The sequence below is a fragment of the Vanellus vanellus genome, assembly GCF_965231255.1.
Source record: "Vanellus vanellus genome assembly, chromosome: 2".
Lineage (NCBI taxonomy): Eukaryota > Metazoa > Chordata > Aves > Charadriiformes > Charadriidae > Vanellus > Vanellus vanellus.
This window is the reverse complement of record NC_138906.1, coordinates 114,547,151-114,573,635: the sequence shown is the minus strand read 5'-3', so window position 1 is coordinate 114,573,635 and position 26,485 is coordinate 114,547,151. Positions and strand designations below refer to the sequence as shown.

The following is a 26,485-nucleotide window of genomic DNA, read 5'->3' as shown; positions in this document are numbered from 1 at the left end:
AGTTGTTGAAGAAGAACGCCCACGGAGAACCAAAAAGACAACTGAAATCCTGAAGTGCTACCCAGTGCCCATTCATTTCCAGAATGCCTCGCTTTTGAATTCCCAGTACTACTTTGCTGCAGAGTTTCCAGCCAATGGTTTACAAGCTGCTCAGCCTTTTACTATTGGTGACAACAAAACCTACAGTGGTTTCTGGAACACTCCTCTTCTTCCTCATAAGAGCTACAGCATCTATTTCCAAGCTGCAAGCAGAGCCAATGGGGTAAGTTTTATGACAGGTGGGGTTTTATGCAGTATTTGTGTGTAGATGGATGATTGGCTCCAACTATCAAGATGCCCGATTCGGTTGCTAATGAGAAAATGAAGTAACTGTGAAATTTAACACACTGAGTTTAAAAAATAACGGTTTTCCTTACACGATGTTGCTTGATGATTAAAGGTTACAGGAAAGAGGAGGGGAAAACAGCACATTTTGTCTATAGTGAGTAAGCAAAGTAGTGTGTTACCATTCTGTCTTATTATCTAAAAGCTGTCCAATGAGTCTGACTGGCTTGTTGTCTGTCTTTTTTGGTTTTGTTCTTGTTTTTTTACTTGAAGAGTGTTGTGATTTCTTCTGTTAAGTCTAAGCCAAACTTGATTGTGGATTTTAGCACATCTGTCTTGGCCTGTCCAGTCCTATTACCTTAGTTTGTAATGTCTTGAACTCCCATTTTCTTATTTGTTTGCCCTGACTGAATTAGAAACTACTTTTTTTTTTTTTTTCACCTTTCTGCAAACAGTAAAAGAAAAATAAGTAGATGGAACTGAAATGAAAAGTGTGTAAGAAGGTCTTCACAGATCATGTTTCGTCAGGCTAATTCTTCCTGGAATTGTTTTTCATTTCCCGGACAGACCTACCCAGAGCCCTTCAATTCTTGATAAGCTTTGGCTGTCTGTGCTGACAGCCTGGAAATGTTTTCTGCCAGAAACCATAATGGTCCCTCTTTCATAGTGCACTGACAGTGCAGAAATGTGAAACACCATTGATTATTTTTACTTTCTAAAATTGTCTAGCATGATGCCTCAAACTATACTGTCTGAAAGAAAAAGAAAAATCTCCCAAGGTCGTTATGTTGCCAAAGAATAAAAAAAAATGCTGCACACTTGCCTGTGCTCTTGTGAATATCCTTCACATACTTTCTGCTTTTAGAGAAATCTTAAGTGAAATGTTTATGTACCATACCCAAGCAGCGTTTGGCCATATTATGAAAGCACATTGGAGTTGCTTAATAAATGGTTAAATATGTCATGAGGCACATTAAATGAACACTTCTCTGACATTTTATCAGTACTTTTAAGAATAGACTCATGGATGACTTTCTTTGCTTAGAAACACAAGATGTGACCTTTTCCCTCTTTATTTGACACAGGAAACCAAAATCGACTGCGTCAGGGTAGCCACAAAAGGTATGTTCATATTAAGTCACGTATTCTGTATTTCAGCCTGCTGACCTTTCCCTCACATGGTCTTTGCAAACTTCCAGAAGTTTTTGTATTGCTAAAAGGCATCACTAAACCTATTACAGAATTTTAAATGATTCATTTGTGTCTCTGGCTGAGATTTAGGAAGTTTGTTTGTTTGTTTGTTTTTAATAATAAACATATTGCCCATTTTTAGTTGTCTACTTGAACACAGGGTTTTTAAAATATATTCTGTGGGTTTTTATATGATCTCACAATAAATATTTTTGACTTTTCTATATATAGTAGAATTGTTAAACTGCCAGTTGCAGAGTGCCTACTAGCTGCTTATACATCCATGGTGAAAAATTACCCCTTACTTGTAAGCAATTATCTTATCTTAATTGCTTTATAAAGAAAAGTGGAGAAATCTTGTTCTTCGTTTTCATGGTACAGATCAGCTATATTTATTGGACTGTCAGCACATGATACTACCATTTGTGAGACAAGTTTGTATAATTGAGACAGTGCTAGCTGTACTTTTGATCCCCAAACAGGAAAAGATAAACATGCTGCTGATATATTTAGCTTTGGAGGCTAGGATCTGGCTGAGGTTATCTTTGTAGTCTCACCTTTTTAGTACCTCTAGCTTGTGGCAACTTCAAGGCCTGAAAAAGAAGCGATGGGATAGTATGATTATTTGGAGACTGTAATAGAGGAAAAGGGAAGTGCCGTGAGTAGGAACAGGTAATACCACTTTGCAATTTGGGCACCTGGTAAGAGTATGAAACAAGAACTACTTCATCCTCGTACCACTGTTCCTTGTGGGAGATCATGCATGTCCCATAGTGGCTATCTCTAACGTAACTGATTCCACCATGAGTTTCTTCACATGTAGACTTCACAATTCCACCACCACCACCACTAAATCTAAATAGGATGGATGAGAGTCTCATTACTTAAAAGTAACAGAAAAGTTAGCACACAGTTGCCTCTGTTGAAAGGCTGGATCCTCGCAAATGTGAAAAATACAGTTTTTATGGTGCTTTGAACTGGTTCCTGTTTTGTTGGGGTTTTTTTTGTTTTCCCAAACAAAGGAAGTAGTTTTAATTCTAATTTACTGACTGCTTGCAAAACCATAGAAAACTTTCAAATATCTGACGTGAAACCCAATAAAATATAGATGAGAAATTAATTCCAGATTCAAGTGGAATCCTGTGTTGATGTTTTCCAGTAGCTTCAGTGATACCAGGAGTGGACTACATTACCTCAGAAATCATAATAGGTGATTAGAGGAATGGATTTTAAATTATTTGAAGATTTGTATTCCTAACCACTAAAGGATGTTCAACTATTTCAATTACCTGACTGACTGAAAAATCTTACTCTCATTTGAGAAGCAAGGGTAACTTTATGGGTTGGAATAGCTCCCATAGCAACAAGCTACTTTGAGCCAACCCATTTGGCAATGGACATGTGAGAAATGCAGCTTTTATTTTAAACAGATCTCCATACATTTCTGTTTTGAAAGCACGAATTCTTTGTGGTACCTTTGTGAAGCCTGTAAAATAATGTGAGAGGTTGTTGTAAGGACTTTGAAACCAGAGATGTCCTCTATGGCATTTATAGTCCCTGGTGCAAAACTTTCTTGGGGGGCTTCCGTAAAGCACTGATTTCCATGCTTGTAAACTGAACAGCTGTACTATATTTTTAAACTATTTTAATTTAAAAAAATAAAATGGAGGCCATGACATATTTTAATACGATATTAATCATACCTGTCTGTACAAATTTTTTCCCTTTAGATGTAACAGAGATACTTGAGAGAAAATCAGATTTCTGTACTCTCTTTGGGATTCCCACATACGGACTAGAAAAAATAGCAAAAATGCTTAATGTCTGTAGGTCCGAAGTCACCACACCTGCAGTGGGACAAGACAGAGATTTGTCCTCTCCCATTGACCTCCCCTTCTGTCCGCACCCTCCCAAACAGCTTAGTACAGCATTCATATTGCCTGTGCCCCAGGAAACAAAGGCTGCTCTGACCACTGTGCCTGATCTCTTACAGACAGGCGCCATTTTCCACTGAATTTTGTGACTACAGTATAGCTACTAGACAGTAAGCTAATTAAGTTCTATCATGTGCTCGTTGTGTCAATCTGTTTATTACAGTGCTTCTTACAAAAGGGTGGCAAACACTCTCCAGCACAACATCTAGTTTTCGTATACTAATATAACTTCCCAAATGTTTGTATTCTGGGCTTCTGTTATCTTTAAAAGTTCAAGTTTGGTGTTTTTTAAAGCTAAAAGGAAGTGCTTTAGGCCATTCCTGTATAAAACTGATACAATCTTCTTTTAAATTAAGGTCCAATCCTGAAAATACATACAGCCTTGTGTCGGCCATTGGAGGTAGTAGACATACTCTAGAATTTAATACGTATTTGGAAACCATATGCTTTGAGGCCCTAATCAAGTCAGTTATGTGCCTAATTATGAGCACAAAGAATAATCTCACTGACTACACTGCAACTATTCTGTCTTAAATTAGACATGTAAGTATTTTACTGGGTAAATGCCTGAGCCATAAAGTATACCCTGTAAAACAAACATGACAGTGCAGCCAACTGCTGGCTTGTTTCTTGATTCCCTGACTGCAGAAAGCTTCTGCAATCCCATTCCTGTGGAATTTGAGGATTGCACCAAGCACGCTGGCAGCCCTTCCTGGGATCCACGTCACCCAAGACAACCTCCAAGCCACTCCACTGAGCCCGTTGTGCTTGGCCAAGCCACCTCGTTGTCTGTGTCAAGCGTGTGTGGTTAGCCTGTTTGTAGCCTGCCCTCAGGACCAATATGAGAGTTCGGAACCTGACATGAGCATAGCTATATCATTTGCTAAGCTGTATTTCCTTTAACTATCCCAAGTCCAGAGAATCTAAAAATCGTTGGTGCCCTTGAGACCTTCTTAAGATCACTGAGATTCTGTTTTTTGCAGTGTTCGTTCCATGGCCCACTACGTACTCTTGTATTTTTTGTTAAAATAAAAAATAAATTCATAAGTGTAGTATAAAGATGCAGAGCGGTCTTGCCCCAGATCCAGCAGAATCCTTGAGCAGGTACTTCACTTTTCACTGCAGTTGGTGTTAACAGGAATAATGTATGTGCTTTCTGTCATGTGTGTGTCCAACTGGCACACACTGACCTCTGTTGCTGGATGTCATGGTTTAACCCCAGCCGGCAGCGAGGACCGTGCAGCCGCTCGTTCAGTTCTCCTTGCCTCTCCCAAGGGTGGGGAGAAGAGGGAGAAAAGGAGGGGAAAGGAAAAAAGCCCACAGCATCATGGGTTGAGATAAAGACAGTTTAATAGAAAAATAACGGGAAAGGAAAATAACAATAATAATAATAAAAATTATAATAGTAAAAGTATATACAAGATAAAGTAATACAACACAAGTCACACCACCCGGTGAATTGGTGTTCCAGCCCATCCTGAGCAGTCATCACTGATTCCCACCCCCTGGCCAACCCCCATTTATATGCTGATGACGAACATTTGTATACTCAACATTTATATACTGAACATGAACATTTATATACTGAATGTCTATGATATAGAATATTCCATTGGGCAGCTTGTTCTGTCCATGATCCTTCTCAGCTTCTATGGGAAGCTGAAAAAAGTCCTTGACTAACACAAGCCTCACCTGGCAACAACTGAAACAATAGGCATTATTGACCTTCCTTTCATACAAAATCTGAAACACAGCAGCCCCTAGAAAGAAAATTAACTCTGCCCCAGCTGAAACCAGGACACTGGATCAGAGCCAAGTGCACTTGATGGCCTATAATCATAATGACTAGCATCTTGTTAGAAAAGTACAGTCTAACTCTAGTGGGTGAAATGCGTGTGTAGGGTCAGTAGCTAGATACTACGTTCTCGTTCCGTCAAGTATATTTTAAACAACTTCAATTGGTAACATTTTAAAAAATGCTCTTGTTTCATGGCGATTATATTTTGACAAATTAAACCTCTGTTAAATGCCTTCTTTCAGAGATCATATAAAAATCTTGATTGCAATGGTTGTAAGTGTAATTTAGGATCAGGATATGGGGTTGTGTAGAGCTGCAAGGTCTCCTCAAGTTCTCCTGCTGAAGTCAAAGGGAACCTTTGCTACGGCCCTTGCTAGGAGAAGGATCAGACAGCATATTCTTCTGATGAGGAGTCTTCTGATCTTAGTTTTCTGTAGAGAAAGGCTTCTAGGACCTCTGTGACTATTTGGTATATATACAAATGTGGAGACTGCAGGTTTCCACTCCCATTATTTTTGACAAGATAATTAAACAAACAAACAAACAAAAATCAGGAAGAGATTTTTGTACCACTGGTAATAAAGGTTGTCATATTTTGCTTGAAATATGGCTTTCATATACCTACTCTTTCTTCAAGCTAAATGACTGCAAAATCTCAGCAGACAAAGTTGAAAACATTCCAAAACTCCTCCAAGTTTATTGCTATCAACTTTGTGGTGCTTTGTGATTTATATTAAGACTATATTTCCTGATATGACTTACAACACTGTCTGGATGGAAACATCTTGGTTATCTCCTAGGATTCCAGTTCTCAAGAGGGAGACATTATTGTTCTAATTTTGCAATATTGGAAGGCTTTCATTAATTATGAGAGAGAAAAGGATATTATAATATTTAAAATCCAATAGCAACAGTACTCTAGCAGCTACTGTCAACACTGCATTTCAGTGTTGCAGAGGGATATTTCAAAATATTATGCAGCAGCAGTTTTGAGTTTAATTGTCTGCAGATGGTAGATGATCTATTTTCCTCACTCGTTGCCACATTTCTAATAGCACCCAGGCTGTTCTATGTAAATGAGTGATCTTTCATATAATTTTGTCCTTAATTTTCCAATATTTTTTCTTTGCATCATTCTCCAGCTGCATCATGTTGGATCTGACCTTTTAATTTTTTTTATATTCCTTAATATATATGTATCATAGTGTGCTTAACCATTTAGAGGCAATCCTAGAACTGCTGGCAAACAAAGAAATAAGAGATTTTATTAATGTGAGCCATAGTAATAGTTATCTATACCAGTCAGTGATTGTTACAGCTCCAACAGAAAAGTCTGAATGCTTCAGGCCCACAAACGATCCAGGTTTCTCATCTTTTTCTTGTCTTAGTATCAAAACATGAACTTGAAACTCAGACCTCAAACAGTTACATACGTGCCTATCGAAAAGTGTGTCCACTCTCAGTGGTCATCCTCTGTATGCTGAAAGTTAAGCGTATGTGTAGTGTGTGCGTTTTCAGAACAGAGACCCAAGTGGGTACAAGAGAAATGAATCTTAGCTAGCTCAAACATGTTACATGAAAATTATCTTAAAAAAGAATTATAAGAAAAAAGGTACTACTGTGAAATAAGAAAACAAAAAGTGAAACTAGTTCAGAGTACCTGGAGAGGTTAATACCAGAGTAATCTGACTAAGCAGTTAACTTTCACTTAGAAAGCCCAGTGCTGTGACTGGCAGAGCCAGAGTCTCCGGTTTCCTCAAATGCATTCTGTGTAAACAACGTGCTTTGAGTCCTCTCCCTGAATGAAAGTCACATACGAAAGCTTATTAATTTGCAGAATAACCAAACTAACAACTGAAGATGAAAAGGAACTTGTGGGAGTTTTTTGCTTTTTATTTGTAAGAAGTTCAGACAATAAACTATTGACCAAGATTCCTCTTGCTGGCCTAGCTTCAGTCTGGCTTTTTTTTCCCTCATGCATGCTGACCTGGAAATCTTCCTTTGCCTTAGCTGCGATAATCGTGACTCAGCTTACAACACCATACATTCGCATCGCCCCTGCTGCAGGCGACGACCAACTAACAGGTCAGATGTTCAAGTACAGACAAGTCATCATGCCCATTTTGTCTCATTTTCTTTGGCTCCTTTTCCCTGACAGTTTCTTCGTTCTCTGCGCATAAATAGTTTTCTATGTGAAAAGTTTCTTTCTGTTTATAAACTTTTCTTCAGCTCCATTAAATGAAATTGTGTGCTTGGCACCAAAACTTACACGCACATCCCTGTACGTACAACTCCGCTGCATGTGCCCATTGTGTGTGTGATCTGTGGAATGTTCGTTCAAGCCTGATGTTGTAAAGAGATCTAGTGTCGCTCCATCCGTAAATTAAGTGACAGTTTGAATATAGATATGTATCTGTGTACCTGTTTATTTTTTTCCGCGTTGTTAGATCAAGACGCTAGAATTTTTGAATAATATAGGCTCAAGAGTTGCATGTGTAAGTTAGGACAAAGATCTTGTCTTAATGGATTTTTTTTTTTACTGCAGAATGTTGGGAAGATCATATTTTCTGGCAACACTTCAATATGCAAAACGTTAAAAAAATAAAATCGATTCCTTTTTAATTATGTCATACATGAGTTCTAGGATTAAAACAAGATAACCTAGCATGTGACATAGGAGAATGAACAAGACTGTAAGGTTTTTAAATCTGATTGTCAAAGTAAACTCAGTACCAGAAGACAATTATTAGGCTGTGTGTGGCTTGAAGGCCAGTTCAGAGTGTACCAGAAAATCTTTATGAACTAGCATAAATGATTCATTTTGTCAGAAAATAAACGCATGCGTAGAGCTTTTAAGGGATTTGAAAACCTTTTTATTTTCAAACAGGAGCAAAAAGCATTACAAACTCTAGAATCTAAGGTGCGTTTGATGGAATATGTAACAGTGGAAGTTGGAGCCGGTCCATCAGCATTTAGCATATGATAAAATCTTTGCCTTTTTCAAGAATACTGGCATAGTTACTTGGGAAGCGTGTAAATGTTGCTACCGTGGTGCCTAAGGGATGAGGTGGAGTTCAGATGCTTAGCATCTGGATACTGCTATAGTCAATAAGAGACAGTTAAATGATTCAGCTTAAGATAAGAGGATTAGTGACATGTCTGCTATAGCTTTTAATTCTAGGGTATGTGTTATAATAACAAAGCTAAGTGATCCATAATGCCCAAGTTGCCATGTCGATCAAGACAAAATTGTTGCACGTATATTTGTATTATGTAATAACACATGAACTAACCGGAATACCGTATTGAGATGGTGCCAGGAAGTACTAGCTTATTCTTGTTAGGGCTGCTTGTCAGAAGCTCTGTCCACATCCGTTTTTATAGCTCAATTCTTTTTTACTTGAGAATACAAATAAAGCTTTGGAGGGACAAAGAGCATCTCTTCCACATCCTTGAACAAGTTTTGATTTCTTCATCACAGGATTCAAACAAGCTTATGTATTTTTCCGTATGGAGAATTAAATGTTTTTCTTCTCTTATTTTGCTTTTTATTTGTTTGAATGCAAAAGTGGGTATCCACAGGAAGCACTGGAGATATACCTGCTCCACAAGAGGGAGATGGCTATAGTAGTTAACAGTGAAAGAACAGAGATATGGCTAGCATAGGACAGCCAGCAAAGTATTTGTTTGATTGCTTTGTCACTGTTGGGTCATGGCATTGGCAGTCTGTGGTTGTCTGTCAGATCTGTGACTTTATTTCCTTTTTTTTAAAAAAAAAATCTATTCTATCAGAAACTAATTTTTTATAGTGAAAAAGAAAGTATCAAATGATACCTGGAAACAACATTTATGGCTATCTGTGAAATGTATCAAAAAGCCTCTGAAATCCCCTCATCATTTTCGCAACCCCTTCTCATGCTTGAAAGACTGTGTGATCAAAAGGAAAGAAGCATCTTCCTTCTCAGTTGCCACAACTGCAATAGGGATTGAAAAATCCTCACCCAGTCCGCATGGTTGGTCCCATGACAGCAGCAGGAATTCATATTTTTTTTATGGAGACATACCGTGTCGGGGTCCCTTAGGCAGACTTTTCAACTTCGGGGCAGTACAGCAATAATGGTATCTGCAGTATCCATGAGAAACCCAAAGATTTTCTTAAAGGAGATTTACAGGAGCTGGACTGGACAGGAAGCAGCAGGGAACGATGCACATTCTCTCCACATTTGTCTCTTACAGATTCCCAGAATGTGGAAAGGATCTACATGTAAAAGGACTTCTTTACGTGGATATTGTAGGACTGTTGTGAACCGTAGTTACCACAAGCCCTACAGTTGTAACTGTTAAATAATGGTACCTAGTATTTCCTATTCAGTGCCTTTGCCTCACTTCTTTGCTCAGCACCAAAGTAATTACATTTGAGATCAAGAAATTACGTTGGTCTTACACCATTTGAGGAGATACATAACCAGCAGTGGGGAGGTCAGGGTTGGGATTTTCTTTTTTTCAGGTGGGAAGACGAAGCTTCTTGCATAATGAAAATTTAAAATCTTGGCTGAACACTGTTACCAATTTTGAAAGGTCTTCCTCTTCAGAAAGATCATAATAATACAGCTCAGCTTTCACGCCGACCTCCACCTTTTGTAGGTGGGTTTCCTCCACCCTTGTAATCAACTCATCCTGGAGCTTACTGGTGCAGTTTATAAACAATGCATTATTAGCTCTTCGTAGTCCTTCTTTTCTCCTTCCTTTTTGTATGAAAATAAAATGACTTCCATCTATAGGATTACTTGCTATTTGCCCTAAATATCTTGACAGCCACTCCTTGCTTTCGTAGGCCTTTGCAGCTTGTAGCAACAGGAACTTTTCCTTGCAGTTGCACTTCAATACCTACAATGTATTTGCCCTTAAGTTGTAGTATAATATAACACGGTTTAAAGGCAGCTGTGTCCTTTTGATTCTTACAAGACAAAATAGGCAAATAAGTGTTGTTAGTATTAGTGAATACATTATTATCACTGATTCAATAACTTAGTAACTAAGGAATTCAAATTTGGGGGATAGTGCTTAGCTTTCAGCGTTAACCTACAAAAAGTAACTACCTTGAAATCCACTCAAGTGACCCTATCCTCCAACAGACAGGGGGAATATCTATCTAACATCTGTCAGCCGGGGGAAAAGACTGGGTATACATGAAGCGTAATAGACCTCACGGCACCGTCTCCATGTTTTCATAAACAAATAAGGTTTAATGGTACAGTTGAAATCATGTAGAAGATTAACAAAAAACTTATCACGTACATAGGTGACTATATCATCTTGACTTTCAAGTTGAATAACAAATAGATGTTTTTGAGAAAGCCTGAAAGCGTTTGCAGTTTGCTTCACTATTTTGTAAGAGACACTTCATGTAATAGGTTTAAATTGGCCATATTTCTTATTCACTTGGCCCTCATCTATTTTGTTCTGTCTGCATTCTGATAAAATAGCATGCTTGGAATTATGATTAGGGTGTTCATTCTTTCAGGCATTTTCTTAATTGTTGAAATATGTCTGAGCTACTTATATTTAAATTAAAATATTTCCATTTGTGATTTAGTAGGGCAGCCACTACTTTACTGGATATTGTTAAGACTGATTTCCATATAACGCCCTTTTTACTACCCATTGTTAATTACACATGCAGCTGGAAGGAGAGCTCTGTATTGTGCACTCTCCATAGATTAAATTCTTCGTACAAATCAGATACAACCAGATATGTCAGAAGCTTTGTAGAATAACTGATACTTAAGAATTGGGAAGAATTTTTAAAAAAAGATAGTGGCAATCTTAAAGCTTAAATGACTTTAACCATGCATACCTTAAGGTCTAGATGAGCAGCATATTTTATAACCACGTTAAAAGCAGCCATAAAATAATCCCAATTGGTTTCTCCTCCCTTATGAAGTTAGTGGTATAATAAAATACACATATCTTCAGATGTGTATTTAATATATAGCAAGATTTATTGCTATAGTCTGGGTCAGATTCTGTTCTTGGCCATTCCACTGTAAAAGTGAAAAAAATCAACAGAAATCATTGATTGTTTAAATCACAACTTCACTGATTTTTTTTCTTTAGGTCAAGGGATTTACTCCAGATTTGTGTTTCATTACTGAAAACACGGTTTATTTATTAACACAAAAACCAACACCGTGAATTTGAGAAGGACTGTTTTCCTTTTTAGGTACTTTGTTGGAAAGAGCTGGGGTAATTTCTTTATCAGTGTTTGTGGTTTCTCCTTTACAATGTAATGCATGTGAAGTATAGCAACAGAGGCTGGCCAGACATTCGCATTCATTTTTCTCCATCCTGAGCCACGTGGCATTGATTTAGATGTATTCTGACATGTTGAAACTTGAAGTGCTATGTTGGGTAATGGAGAACCCATGATTTCCTAGTTGAAACTACAGCGCTGTCTGTAGTAACAAAGCTATGTGCAGATAAGTCTGTCTGCAAGTTGAATACACTGTTTTAGGAGCTTATTCTTCTCTTGATACTTCTGAACAGCATGTACATCAGTGGGAGTTGTGTATAGTTATCCAGGGGAGAGCGAGCACCTGTACGGTGCAATGTCAAAGCCATATTACGATGCCGTTGCAAGGCCGAGTGACAAGGAAAGCAGAGTGAGGATGGATCCGACTCTCCCAAGTAATGCTAAGCCTGTTTTTACATGATGGCCCCAGCGTTTTTTGTACCGATTTTTCAAGGATTCTGGTCCTCTTGCTCAGCTAGGCAGAATGCAAAGCAAAAGGAAATCTTCCTACTTTCTGCCGCACCGGCTGAATGCATTTCAATGGGCTGGAGTGTCACTTGTGATTTATTGCCCATTTTTGTTCTTTTATGTGTTATATTTGTCATTTTTGCAGTGACAGTTTCATCTATAAAACAGTATAGTTACAAGAAAATGTTAAGAGGATACAGGAGTGCCGTGGGAGCTACTGTTTCCTTTTCTCCTTTTTTTTTTCCCTAGTACATTAGAGAGTCAAATGTCAGGTTTTCTGTTTTTTAGATAGTGTAGCCAAAGCATCTAGGATTTTATACGTAAGTACATTTTCCACCAAAAAGGGCCTAAAAACAATGTCGATAACAATTCACAAATGCTGAAATAACCCCTAATATGAATACAAGCCCTTTCCAGCTGTAGACAATAGAGAACCTGAGCTGATTAAAGTCAGTTGCCAGTGTGATTCTTTTAGTGATATTAAGTACTCCAGTTCACATTTTACATTTTACAATAAGAATTCCTACAAGGTTTTCTAAAAAGGAATTAGCAGCCTTAGGTTTGAATGTGTTTGACTCATTACAGAGAAGCAAGGGGCTCCGATCAGGCGTTCAGGACCTCCTCCCATTCAGCTCCTCTTACTCCGAACAGGTTGGGTTGGGGACGGTGAGACCTCTGCAATGCTCCTGCATAAAGAGGAGAGTAGGGAGGATAAAGTGCAGAGAGTCATGCCAGCAGTTCTGCTTTGGCCAGTGATGCTTATGGTTGGCCAAGGAGGTACGGGTTCATCAGCTACCCTGGCACTGTATTGCCAGAGCCAGCGGTGTTACAGACCTGGGACGGGAATAGCTGGAGAAGATCCCATGACCTAGAAGAAAATGTCAATCTTTCCCCACCCTTTAAGAAGGATCAAATAGCCTAACTAGGTATGTTTTGCCCTGTAGAGACTGGTTGTCTTTTATTCAGAGGAGTTAAAAAGTTGATTACCACAGAGTTAATAGGCAGTCATTGCAGGAGCTGTGTTACATCCCTCAAGTACACAACTGATTTGGAAATTCGAATGTTCCAGTCCATAGCCGAGAGAAGAATATGATTCCGAGTGTCAGCGTCAAATGTCTCTTTCATGAAGAGAGCGAAACAAAATTTTACTTAAGCTACTAAAGATGAGCTTGAAAAATAATCTATTTGCTCAGTAGCGTGTAATCTTAATATGAGGATACCTGTGAGGCAGTTTGAGGTTGGACTTGGGGGAGGACACTTTCCTTAATCTCATTACAGAGAATGGAAACATAAAACCCAGTCATGAAAATAAAAATATGAATGAACTGACCAGGATAAATTCTTAACAAACTGAACGAATCTCTGCCCTCTGTGTGGTATCGGTCAGTATCACATCTAATCCAAAATATTTCAGCATCAGCAGTTTACAGAGAAGCAGAAAATATAAAACAAAGCAAAAATACCAGTAGGTAATTTTTAGAGCATGGTTGTATGTCATATAATATGTTTCTTAATTTCTGTGTAAAAAAAAAATATGCCTCTGATTTTTACATTCAAAGCAGAACGTGTTTTGCATGTACCACAATGAAAAATTAAGGCGAGACAAGGGAAGAGAGAGAAACTCAGAGATATAATTAGTAACTAAAAAAACTCTGTGAATTTCAATGTTTCCCATCTGTAGTTACTGACTGTATTCATAAAATGCTAAGCAATTAGAATTTTAATTTGAAAGAAAATGTGGGACCAGTTGTGGGTAAAATAACCTGCAGTTCTTAGGAACTGCAGATCTGGTGTTTGTATCACTGGAGAGTTTGACCAATGTGTAATGCAATATTACACGGATTAGCCCTGTGTTAATGTATAGTTAAACGGTAAAATGTGTTATGGTTAAATAGAGTAGTGCAGCAAAGAGGAGAGTAATGCTGTTGACTTTAATCAAGAGACACAGACCACACTACCTTGGGCAAAATAATGTTTCAGCAATTCACTTAGTTTAGATTTTAGATTTCAGTTATTTCAAACTGAAATCTTAATAAATATCTAAGCATTTGTCTTCTTGGAGCAATAACTCAAGACTACGCAAGCCATGACTGTAGTTATTGATGGCATTTTAACACCTGCTTTCCCATACATTATATTGAAAATGTCCTTTTCTGCAGTAATGAGAGTTTGACTGCAAGAGCCAATGATTTTAGAGCTCTGGGAAAGGCATTTAAGTATATGTGTGTATTTTCAAGTCTTTCTTTTTGCGAAACTTTGAACTTTCATTGCCGTCTTTTTGTCTGATTTTCTGTTATTGCTGACCACTACGAAGTTTTAGCAAACTCCCATGCAAATGAAAGCTGAGTCAGTGTTGCATAAAAGGGAGTGGAAGTTGCTGTCTCACATGGTTTCAAGCTGACAAGAGGGGAAATACAGCAGTTCAGGTTCTGTTTCATCTTTTGAGTTCACATCGGAAACACAAAGGGAAACAGAGGAAAAATGGTAAATTGTCATTGGTCAGAAGCAAACAAAGTATTCATGAAACCTTTTTGAAGCAAAATGGTTATATTTTGCATTTTTCCGTGTGCTGGCATTAGATTAGACAGCTTCTGGTTTTGAGTAAATGTATTGATAATTAAAAGTGATGCAAAAAACCCTGACAGGAATGGCTATATAAGGCATTCTCAGTCAAATAGGACAGATGGAGATTTGTCTGTAACCCCTAAAACCTACAGGAAATATATGAAAAATGAAACGTAAACCAGTGATAACCATTCAGAGGAGGCCTAGTCTATTCTTGTCCCTGTATTAGAATCTTGGTTCATCTACCATTGCCTCAGTTTGGACAGGTTTTTTTATTTGCAATACTGTAAACACTTCTGAAATGTGAACAAAAGAATTGCTACTGTATTGGCACAAAGACAGATTTAGAATTCTGCGGTATTATTTTTCCTTTGTTGTGCTGATTCTCCCTCCCAGTTCCTCTAGCCAACCTTTCTGCCCCAAAACAGTGTTGACTCTGGAAATGCTTTAAAAAAAATTTTTACGTCTTTCTTCCTGCTTTTTGTAAATATATCACAAATATATTTTTATTTTTCTATGTGCATCATTGCATATATGATTCCATTTGTCTTTGAGTAGAATGAGCTACGTTATCTTTTCCTCCAAAAAAAATAGGCAGGTAGTTAGTAATGATAAGTAAATTTTGAGCGTGGTTGTTTTTCAAGGATTTCTGAAAAACCCTTCATAAGGGATACAATGGGAAGGGAGGCTGGGGAGCCTGGTAGTGGAAATCACCAGAAAGATCAGCCTCATCTATGAGCCAGTGGCAGCATAGGCCAAAAATGCATGGATGTGGAGGCCCACCACTGGGATTCCTATCCTACATTGGCCTTCTGCCCCGACCCCCTACTCCCCCATTCCTCCTAATGGCAAAGTAACCAGATCTTCACTCGCCTTCCATTTGGAACTGTTCAGTAGTGCTCCTGTAGTTAAGTCCTCAGCGGCAGCAAGATCAGAAGACAGTACCTCACTCCACTACTTCCTACCCATAGCTTCAGATTACTCAGTTCCCATGCTGGATGTGTCCCTTACATTCATGGATGGAAAATAAAACAGTTGCGTTTTTCCATGCCAAGAACATCTAGTCCTGTAGCTGAGTTTCACCCTGAGTAGGTCAGCTCCAGAAACATTACTCTGATCTGACTTAACATCTTCCCTGCCTGGTGGGGACCAACATGTTACCTCCCCTAAAGAGGGCAGAGTCACAGTATCACAGTATCACAGTATGCTAGGGATTGGAAGGGACCTCAAAAGATCATCTAGTCCAATCCCCCTGTCGGAGCAGGAACACCTAGATGAGGTTGCACAGGAAGGCGTCCAGGCGAGTTTTGAATGTCTCCAGAGAAGGAGACTCCACAACCTCCCTGGGCAGCCTGTTCCAGTGCTCTGTCACCCTCACTGAGAAGAAGTTTCTTCTCAAATTTAAGTGGAACCTCTTGTGTTCCAGCTTGAATCCATTACCCCTTGTCCTATCATTGGTTGCTACTGAGAAGAGCCTGGCTCCATCCTCATGACATTCCCCCTTTATATATTTATATATTTATATATTTATATATTTATATATTTATATATTTATATATTTATATATTTATAAACGCTAATAAGATCACCCCTCAGTCTCCTCTTCTCCAAACTAAAGAGACCCAGCTCCCTCAGTCTTTCCTCATAAGGGAGATGCTCCACCCCCTTAATCATCTTAGTTGCCCTACGCTGGACTCTCTCTAGCAGCTCTCTGTCCTTCTTGAACTGAGGGGCTCAGAACTGGACACAATTTTCCAGATGCGGTCTCACCAGGGCAGAGTAGAGGGGAAGGAGGACCTCTCTTGATCTGCTAACCACCCCCCTTCTAATACAGCCCAGGATGCCATTGGCCTTCTTGGCCACAAGGGCACAGTGCTGGCTCATGGTCATCCTGCTGTCCACCAGGACCCCCAGGTCCCTTTCCTCTACACTGCTCTCTAGAGGACAGAAGAGCCCTCTTCAGGCTTCATATCCACACTTTACCTGTTTGTAGAAGATAGTTGAAATAAACTTGCAGGGATGTCTGATATTTCTTGACCCTTTTCAGTAGTTTTGGGAGTAGATTTGGTGTTGAAAGCATGAGAGTCAACCAGAGGTCTCCTTCAGCATAGGTGAAATTCAGATGTCCTTGTGAGGGTGATGATACCCGCTACTTCTATAGGAGGTGCTGGAAAGTGCTTCTGACTAGCTTAGAAAATGCATTATGTATGGGCAGGATCAGTCTGGACTGACTGCTTCCATTTCCTTAGAGCTAATTTGAGAGTCACTCTTCTAACCTGAGTACTATTGGCTTGAGGTTGTGTAGAGAACCATAAAATCAAATGTTTTAGGGCTAAAAGCTCTCCTCATTGTAAATTATACCTCTAGGACTTCTTGTTCACAGAAGTCAAATTTATAAGATGCTGCTGCGCTTCCAGTGGCTGCAAGTGGGACCTCTTACGCAGCATCAGCTGGTAACCAGCCCTACATTTCAAAATACTGAGACATCTGCAGTTCCAGCCCTTGTTGGTGCCTCGTTCTCAGACCTCCTCATCCTTACTCAGTACAAGACGTACATGTATACAGCTAATTTGATACAAGTGTGTTCTCGTTGCTTCTCAGTCAACCTTCTTGATCAGAAATTTGCATCTCATGGAGTCATATTGACCTTTGTGGTGCTTGAGGAGTCAGAGGGCAGTTTGGTAAAGGAGTCCAGTTTCTTCTTTGCATAGTAGTCAGGAGGATTTTATCTTTTATTTCAGTGGCGGGGTCTGTCTTTCAAATATGCTGCCGTGACCTTTCCCTTTCTTGACATATTGGTCTGTGATGTGCACCATTGTGGCTGCTTCCTTGGCCGCACGGAGTGAGTACTTATAAATATGTAACCCGACTTTTTTCATCATAAAATAGTCTAAGGTGTGTGGGGGGTACCCTTTAGGGCCATTTGAAAACTTAAGGTTCCAAAGACTTTATGTTTTTTCCTTAGGTAATTATTTATTTCCAAGAAGGAGATACACCGTGTCTGTATATTGTAGAATTGTTATTAAATTCTGATTGTGGTGTAGCTGTTGAGTATGCTTTAGACGTTCCGTAATGATCTCAGTGCTATTAAAGCGTAAGGACTTAAACTTTCTTCCTTCCAGTATGAGGGAGAGATTCCAACTGCTTGGTTGCCCACTGGAGAGGAAAATTTTTATGAATTTTAATTATTTAAATTTCCTTGATTAAGAGAAAAGGGGAAAAAAGAGCTAGCAGAAAGGTTGGTAATTTTGTTGCAAGGGAGCAAATGAGCTGTTTATCAAGGGTTGCTTGCTTGTCTTCTTGTAAGTCCTTTTTTAAAAAAAAAAAAACAACCACAATCTCCAGAAAAATCCAGTTTAAGGACCCAGGATTAATATCCCATTAAAAAATAAATAGTGATGAGACCAAAAGGTACATGTCAAACTGGGAACTTTATTTGTTTTAGGCATGTTTTGTAAAGAGCATTATTATTCCTGACAACCAGAAACACAGATGTTTAACAAAAAAAGTCTTTTTGCTCACATGCACCAACATGAATCATCCACCAGTGAGAGATACAGTTCATTTGATAGTCTAAATGAGTCATATTCATCAGTGAAGTAGTTCTTTGCATTTCTTTTCATGAAGTTCTTTGTCACTCATATTTACATTTTCGTAAAGAATATCACAAACAAAATTAATAATTCATAATTATTGTTACACAGTGCAGCCTTATTTTGATAGTCCCTTCTTAGCATAGATCTTTTAATAAGGCTGTTTTTTCCTGCATTTAAAAAACACCAAATAAACAATGTACCAAATCAGCACGGTTGTCTTGTAGAAGTACAGAAATCTTTTTTAGGAAAGGAATATATGGACATAGCAATACGTATTGTACTGATGATCATAAATTATGGAGAAGATACACTCCTGTGAAAATATAAATGCTGTTTCCCTTTTTCCCAGACATTCAAAAAATAGATTTAGTGAGTGCTAACACGTCATAGGAGGGAAAATCGGGATACATGGATTTCAACACTTAAATGGCTCCTGTGCTTAGCAAAACAGAAAGAAAACATAATCCCTGCCCCATGGAAAAAGCAGTTTATACATAAGCATTTCCAAAAGCATTCAGGAACAGAAAGGGAAAGATACTGTAAAAAGAGAAGTCGAGCAGACCTTACTCTGAGGCATTTACAAAACTAATATATTCAAGGCATGGAGCAGAGAGAGAAAACTGCAAAAAATACTGATCAAAACCACCTTCTGTCACAAATTATACCCTGCCCAACACCACCTCATAACTTCTACCATATGGTCAAAAAAGCTGTTTCAAAGGAGAACTGGGAACACTGATTTGAAAGCTAACAATGAGGAACGGGAGGGAGAACTTTCTCCCTTAGCTGGAGTTCCACCAGGAGTAATAAAACAAAGGCTTTGTTAGCAGAATACACGCTGGCTAGCAGATGAGGACTGAATGCCAGTCACTTACAGTATAAACAGACTAGCCAGGGTGGTAATTCATTTCATCTACAAATCCGTATGTGTTTTGGGTCTTCTCCAAGACAGTCACAAATCCTGGCATCTGGAATGAACTTGAAACTCAAATAAAAAGCACGTTGGACTGGCTTGTCTTTTCGTAACGCCGGTAATGCTGCCACAGACTTAAAGAAGAAGGTACAGTTTTTTGCAGTCAAGGGGGGAGATGGGGGTAGAAATGCCGAGGAAACTTCTGGGGAAAACTGAACATTTTGTGCTACTGCCGTATTCGGGTGTATTTTGCAATCTGTGATGTAGGATTGGAATTCCTGTTGATCATCTGACATTTATAAGAAGGACCTACCTCCGTGGAGTACCTCTTTTCATACCAGTAGCACAGACATATTTGTGTGCTTTCTTATTTTGTCATACTGCGTTTTTTTGCCAGCCCTTTAATTCTGGCGCCTCTGCTTTTCCTACCTTTATGTTTATGAACCTTTATGTTACTTCCTTCGAACACCCTAATCGACGTCATCCACAAAAGCATTACTCTGTCCCTCAAATCACTCCTGAAGATATCTTCCTGCTGTGTTACTAACTGGAAATGCTGACAGATACCAGCTAGCTAAAAGAGCAGGAAGGATAGAAGCGTTCGTTTATTTGAGTATTTTCAATGCATTTTCTTAGGGGTATTTGCCTCCCTCTCCCACCTACGATGGCTACACCTGCCTATTACAGCCAAGCTCAGCTAGACAGCGTGTTTTAGTGGCAAAGGTTGCTTAGCTGCGTGCTTGCACTGGTCTTAGAACAGTGGGGCTCCCAATCTGATTTAGAGCTTCTAGATCCTACTGTCATACCGACAGTAGTGAGTAATGATGATAGTAGCCTTTGTAATTTGTGTTGTCCTTGGAGAACGTGGGCAGAGTCTTTAAAGTTTTCTGATCTTTTCAGTCTTCTTACTTTGTGGCAGAGACCACGGGACTCTTGTGACAGGTTTTCCAAGGAAGCATCACATCTCTCTGCCTCCTTTCTGCTTTGTACCATTTTGCATGATTTCTGCTACCTAATCACAGCCCAACTGTCGTACACACAAGGGTATAACGTTTCTTTTTCCTGACTTACTGTGTGAAATAAGTTAAAAGTAGGTGCTGAGATGTGATAGTTGGTTCGCACTGCCTGCATTCAAAAATCATGGGCTGGTTACTAATACAAAAGCTAGTCTTAAGTTTCCCTGGAGACTACGATGGTCTGGACAAACTGTTTTATTACTTTAAAGCTTTGTAAAGCTAGCCAGTACATCAGTCGCTGGAACACCTGTGAATGAAATACGGTTGGAAAGGATTGCAAGTGACTTACCAAGAAAGTACCTTTGGAGAGCTTAAAGTTGCAGAAAGGAAGTAAAAAAAAAAGGCAGCAACTATGGTCAGCCTTGAGTGGAAGAAATAAAATTAGACCGGTCTAGTTAATTAAAGAAATGATGTTACTGTCTTACACTTTATTCACTGCAGGAATCCTGTGGAAATACTTTGCTGGGTTTTGTGGCACCTTGGGGTTTATCTGTAAGTGTATCTCTTGTTTTTCACTTCTGGCAGGAAGCACTCCAGTTTTTTCTCATCAAGTAAGGACTTTTCAAAGTCAGCACCTTAATCCTTTTTAAACCGGAAGGAAACATTTCCTTGTCCTTTCATTTTCTAAGCGTCTCCCTTGAGCTGTCCTGCACTCATTCCTCTTTACTGACCTGTTGCCTTTCTAGAGGTGGACCACAGTAGATGTGTCAGTTCAGCCTTGATTCTTCTAACTCCACTAGCCCAGACAGTCTCAGGGAGAAAACAGAAGTGAGATTATTGTGCAAGGTTTAGTGTCAGGCTTCTGTGTGCAAGGGTAGAACCAAAAGCTTAAAAGTAAAATGAAAAAAAAAAAAACAAAAAAACACCCACAACAAAAAAGTCAGTAGGTCCTCTGTTGTGAGGAAAATGCAGTGGGCTTAGCTCAGCTGTTGGCAACAATATGCAGTCTGTCATTAAAACAGATCTTTTACTGGAGGTATAAAACTCCACTGGTCTTGTAGTTATGTATTTTTAAAGGCTCTAGGGTGGTCAAGGAAATTAAAAATGACTATGTCAGACAAACTGGTTAAAACAACAATAATAAATAGAATAAAATGCCAGGACTATAACATCATGATACAGTATGGTATAGTTAACACTATTTCTGTAAAGAAAAATTACATTTCACTCAACTTTGTTAGTATGTGTCAGTACAGTGAAGTAAAAGAGAACCACAACATCATTTTTTTAGACTTGCAATAGTAATTTTCCACATCTCTGTTGAAAACATGCAAACAAAACTAAAAGCACAATTTGCAGTTTATCGAGTAGCAAAATGAATCTCAGAACTACTGCCCCTAGCTGCTGGGATCCCCTTCCACACAGTTCACCTTTCTCTCCGCAGTGCCGGTGCAATTGCCTGTGTGGCTATAGGTTCAAAGTCAGTTAAGAAGTAATTATGAGGTGAGAGACAAATATTACCCTGGATCAAAATCTACCTATCATACAGAAACCAGAGAGAAGTGAACTGCCAGCTTTTATCGTAGCTACTGCACTTAAGGGTTTAATATTATATGCTGTACAGAATGTTTATTAAATATGTGGAAGAGGCAGCGTTGAGGCAGCAGCTCTCGGGTATGGCACTCGGTGATGTGGATTAGCAGAATTCACACAGTACTATGAGGAATTTCAGCAGGACAAAAGCAAACTGACGAAAGAGGTAGGGCCAACTCAAATTTCAGTCTTGAGAAATACTACGTAGTGTTCAGCAGAGCTAAATTTGAATGACTTCTAACTCACAAAACAGTCAAAATTGAACACTGCACTGGAGAAAGGAATGCAGGTTTCACTGTAAACAATGCGCCAGTGACCTGGTCAGTGTCCATCTGATGTCAAAATGAAACCAAACAGAATGCTAAGGGGGATAAAGAATGGGGTAGAACACAAAATTTTTTAAAAAATCCTGTTGTAGAAAACCTGAGATATGTTAAAGGAATAAGCAGTATTAAATAAACTTAAGAAAGTCGATTCAGAATTTCTAATACTAGAAGATTCAAGGGATGCTCAAGAAAGGTGAGAGTTAGCAAATTTGGTTCTTTTTACCAAAGTGGATTTTGGAACCCACTGACACCAAGAAAGGAGCAACATTCTGTCAGGGAATGAATGAGGTGCTGAATGGAACTAAAGGAGAATAGAGTTAATGCCAATATTTTGGTTTTTATAATAATGAATGATAGGAGTTTTTAAAAGGCATGTCAAATATCGTGTTTCCAGTTTAAGACAATCTCTATTATGAGTCAGGCTGAGTCCATCATGATCGCAAGCTTTATTCTGTTTTTAAATGAGGATGGCATTACCATGCACTTTTCTTAGATAATTTGAGATGATCCCTCAACTGGATAATCAACAGATGATGCAATATGGGAGTTTCAGTGTCCTGGTGTTAGGCTCTGTATCTCTCCTGGTGTAGGCTTTCTTTGGAGAATTTGCAATAGCGGTGGATTCCCCAGCTTGTCCGTGGCGCCCAAAAGGGTAGTGCTTTGTGTCATTGAAGGCATTTCATGGAAGTTGTGCTTCATGATATGCAGAAAATGTGTGTGCTTTGAATAGGAATTTGATATTATCTTCTCTGCATAGTTCACTGAAGTGAGGACCCTGTGCTGTCAGAGAGACGTGATACTGAGATAAAACACGTTGGGTAGTTGAGAGTTGCACGTGAAAATGCAGAAAGGCTGCCTTCACTTACTTTTAATGTCTAGCGTTCACGATCCCAAAACTAGTGCTGGAAGCCTTACAAAAGGAATGAAACCATAAGGCAGAATTTGATTTTAAGAAGGCATTACTGATGAGTATTCCAGTAGAATGAGGTAGCCTGAAGGAGATAATGAAGAATAGACTTTGGAAGGAACCAGTCTTAGAAATTACGTCTGAAAAGATAGTGCTTCTTGTTGTCTTTGCATTCTTCCTTGCTTGGGTTTTAGATTTAAAAGAGGACCGTGAAGTCCTTATCACGTCTTACCGTTTGCAGGATATTTGATTCAGTGCTTCCTGTTTGCCACGTTCAACTAACAGCTGCCTTTTGCACAAAGATACTCTAGATGTCTTCTGAATGTCTGCTACACATTTGAGTGCCGTCCAGCTTACAGCAATGTAGAGTTTAACAAAATTATTTATATATGGCACAGGAAAATAAAAATAGAACAGTTTATAAAAGAATTTTATACATCTGCATTGAAGAAAATACAGAGCCAGATTCTCTTACCTTTACTCATATGGAGTAAGAATTTTACTAATTCAGAACTGCAGTGTATTGCTTTCAAACTAATATTCTGGTGGGACTGGGCAGAGGCGTAGGCAGCGGATCATCTTCTTTGAATTAGCACTCACACAAAGTACCGTGGCCAGAATTTTCCAAAGAACGTGGTTCCTGCACTTACCTCTAGTTATATTTTGATTAAACATTGCCACCTTTTCTGTCAGCAATATGAATTGCCAGGTTGTCCTGGGATTCCTGGTGGTAAGGAGTTTTGAAGATGTAGGCCAAAAGTGTAACTGTGGGTGCTCAGAAGTACTCACTATCTTAGAATATCCTGGTTACAACCGAAAGTATCTCTGCATGTAATTTGATCACCATTTTTTTTCCAAAGAAAGGAAGTGAGGAAACATGTAAAATATAATGGGTAAAATATAATTCCCAAAAAAGCCATAGCAGGAAAGTGATCCATAAATCCCTGTGTCCACTTTACGGCATGGTGCCTTAAATGATGAATACTGTCACAATGTGATTTAAAAAAAATGGAAGTCCATAAAAAAAAATCAGTTTAGTGAATTTAATGTTGCTTCCTTAACATTTTTCATCCTGAACTCGTTTAGCAGAGGAAATGGATATTTCATCAGACATGGTTTTGACGTTCCATCACATTATACAGTAAACAGTACAAACGATGTTATTTTTTTTAAATGGAGAAGCTGGAAGAGCTAAGACAGTAGCTGCTGTAAGGCACTGGTTATCTCATTTAAACAGATATTAAATGTGGGTGCCAGTGGTGTGATCATCAGCTGCTTCCCACTTTGTGAATAAATTGCTTAGAAGGAGTCTTTTTGCCTACCAGATGTGACCTAGATTTAGATTTCCAAAGGCAAAAAAAAAAAAAAAGTCTATTGTGTAGAAAACAATCGCGGGTAAAATGCATGGTAAATGAGCTTATCTCACTTTTCCAGGTGTTTAAGCTAATATGTTATGGAATTACAGCTTCATTTATGAAAAATAATTGAGGAAAATGTTCCAGCGAATCAAATTTGGATAAAGGCTTAGGATAGTTATTGTGTTGTTAGCAAGTTGTTAAATGGCAGAAAGAAAAGGGAACCAGCACAGATAATAAAAATACAGAAATTTGTGAATCTGTGAAAAGGCTCTTATAAAAGGGTCAGGGCTGGCAGCGGCATCCCACCTGTGTTGTGGTCTAGCAAAATGTCATGGAACAATATGAAGAATTATATTCCTGTCAATGCATATGAAAGCAGGATTTTTTCTTAAAATATCAAGCATTGATATCTGTTGGCCCTGGGTAAGACTAAAGACGTTGATAAGTTAAATGTATAAGCATCAAAAGAATAACATCCTTATTCTTTTTCTCTCTCCTCTTTTCTTTTTATTGATTCCATAGGGGCTGCCACTCGAAAGCCGGACCCAGAACCTGAGAAGCAGACTGACCATACTGTTAAAATTGCTGGAGTCATTGCAGGCATCTTGCTGTTCGTCATTATATTTCTGGGGGTCGTGCTGGTAATGAAGAAAAGGTGAGCAATCAGTAGATGTTTTCTATGTGCGTATTCATATCACAGCATCTCCTACAGCAGTTCTCAGTTTGATATTGGCAAAAGCATCCAGCCACCTTCGCGCCCTTTGCCACAGAGTTTAAGAACTGCTCCTTCCCGCCCCCTGAAGCTTTGCTGTTTTTTTATAAAACTACAATATCTGTTTCATCCCACAGCATTTTCTGTGAATTAACATTTGTGGCTTTGTCGTAGGAGAAAAACAACTCGAGGTTAATGATTCTAGCACTCCGTGCATTAGTACTGCATGATGGACTCTAATAATAGAACAGTTTCTCTATTCTGAAAGTGTGAGTCTCCACTCTACTTGACAGATCATCTGAAAGTTAGATGTAGTTTCATTCTTGAATGTAAAAGAAATCCTCAGTCAAACGGGAACTAGAGCTAAGGTAATTTGTGCTGAGAATGGGGTCTGTATTGTTCTGCATAAACTTCATTCCCTGAAAACAAATGAAAATGTTACAATGGTGCTGAATGTTTCCAAACGCTGGTTCAACACACACACGCATTGAGATTGATTAGAAAATCATTTGTAAACCGCTACAACATAAGAAGTGTGAGGCTTTTAAACCTGGTTGCCTTTCTCAATGCTGTAAAAAGGAAAAATAATAAAGGGAGAAATACCTCACAGCTAAGGAGGTGGCATGGGTAAGAAAAAATCCGTGTGATTATAGAAGCTAAGTCTGGATTGGGACAAATTCTTTAGCAAATAGAATCAAGGTTTTAGGTTGTATCCTGAGCGATGTGTAGAGATGGGGTTGGGAACGTGAGAGCTGTATAGAGGGGCTGAGTCACGAATTCTTCTACCACGCCTGCCATAGTCTTCTTACTGTCCTGTAACCCTTCACCTCCTTGCCAGTCACCCTGTATTATCCCCTTTTCTTCCTTTGCGAGCAATCTTGGCCCGATTTTGCTCACCCCGACACTATGTGATTTAATTGCATGTTAACTAGTTTGGCGGGTCTGAGGTAGTCCAAACCCCAGAGCTGCCTGAAATTCTTCCAGAATTTGAACAGTGGAGGTGCACAGCTAAGGAGGCAGCTGCCTGGCAGTGCCTCAGGGCAGGCAACAGAAGTAGCTGCTTTTCAGTCTCCTCAAAGACAGAAGCAGGACCATGAGTTAGAAGGGCTCTATGCAGCGAAAGGTGAGCTGTGGCCAGGACTGAGGGCTAGGTCGCGGCAAGAGGTAGGTGAAGCAGTCAAAACCTGCCGTACAGAAGAGGTTGGGATTTAAGCCCCAGGGTAAGCCTGGCCGAGGCAATGAAATTGCCCCAGTAACCAAATCTTCTCAATAAAGTACAGCGTAGCAGAGTTAAAGTCTGCGCTGACTTTGCAGTACATTTTTCTTCCCGCGTCTGGTTTCTTGCATCATTCATACCTTCAATTTTAACAGTTGAACTCCCAAACTCCTCCCTAGGGCCAGACACAGCACTTGGCATGCAGGGAAGAAGGCTTCTCGCAGTGTCTGGCCAATCCTTCTTCACACAATTCCTGACTGGCGGTCATCACTCTTTCTCTTCCAGTTCTGAGCCCTTCCTTAAGCGTTTGCACCAAAGGTAGGATATATTCCCCCA

At 39.1% G+C, this 26,485-nt stretch overlaps 1 long non-coding RNA gene across 1 annotated transcript; it reads left to right on the top strand.

The window, feature by feature from the left end:
- LOC309686749 lies at window positions 1–24,765 on the top strand. The gene is made up of 3 exons (XR_014270574.1): window positions 1–262; window positions 1,410–1,446; window positions 24,744–24,765. It is a non-coding gene; the product is annotated as an uncharacterized lncRNA (long non-coding RNA).
- Window positions 24,766–26,485: the final 1,720 nt, after the last annotated feature.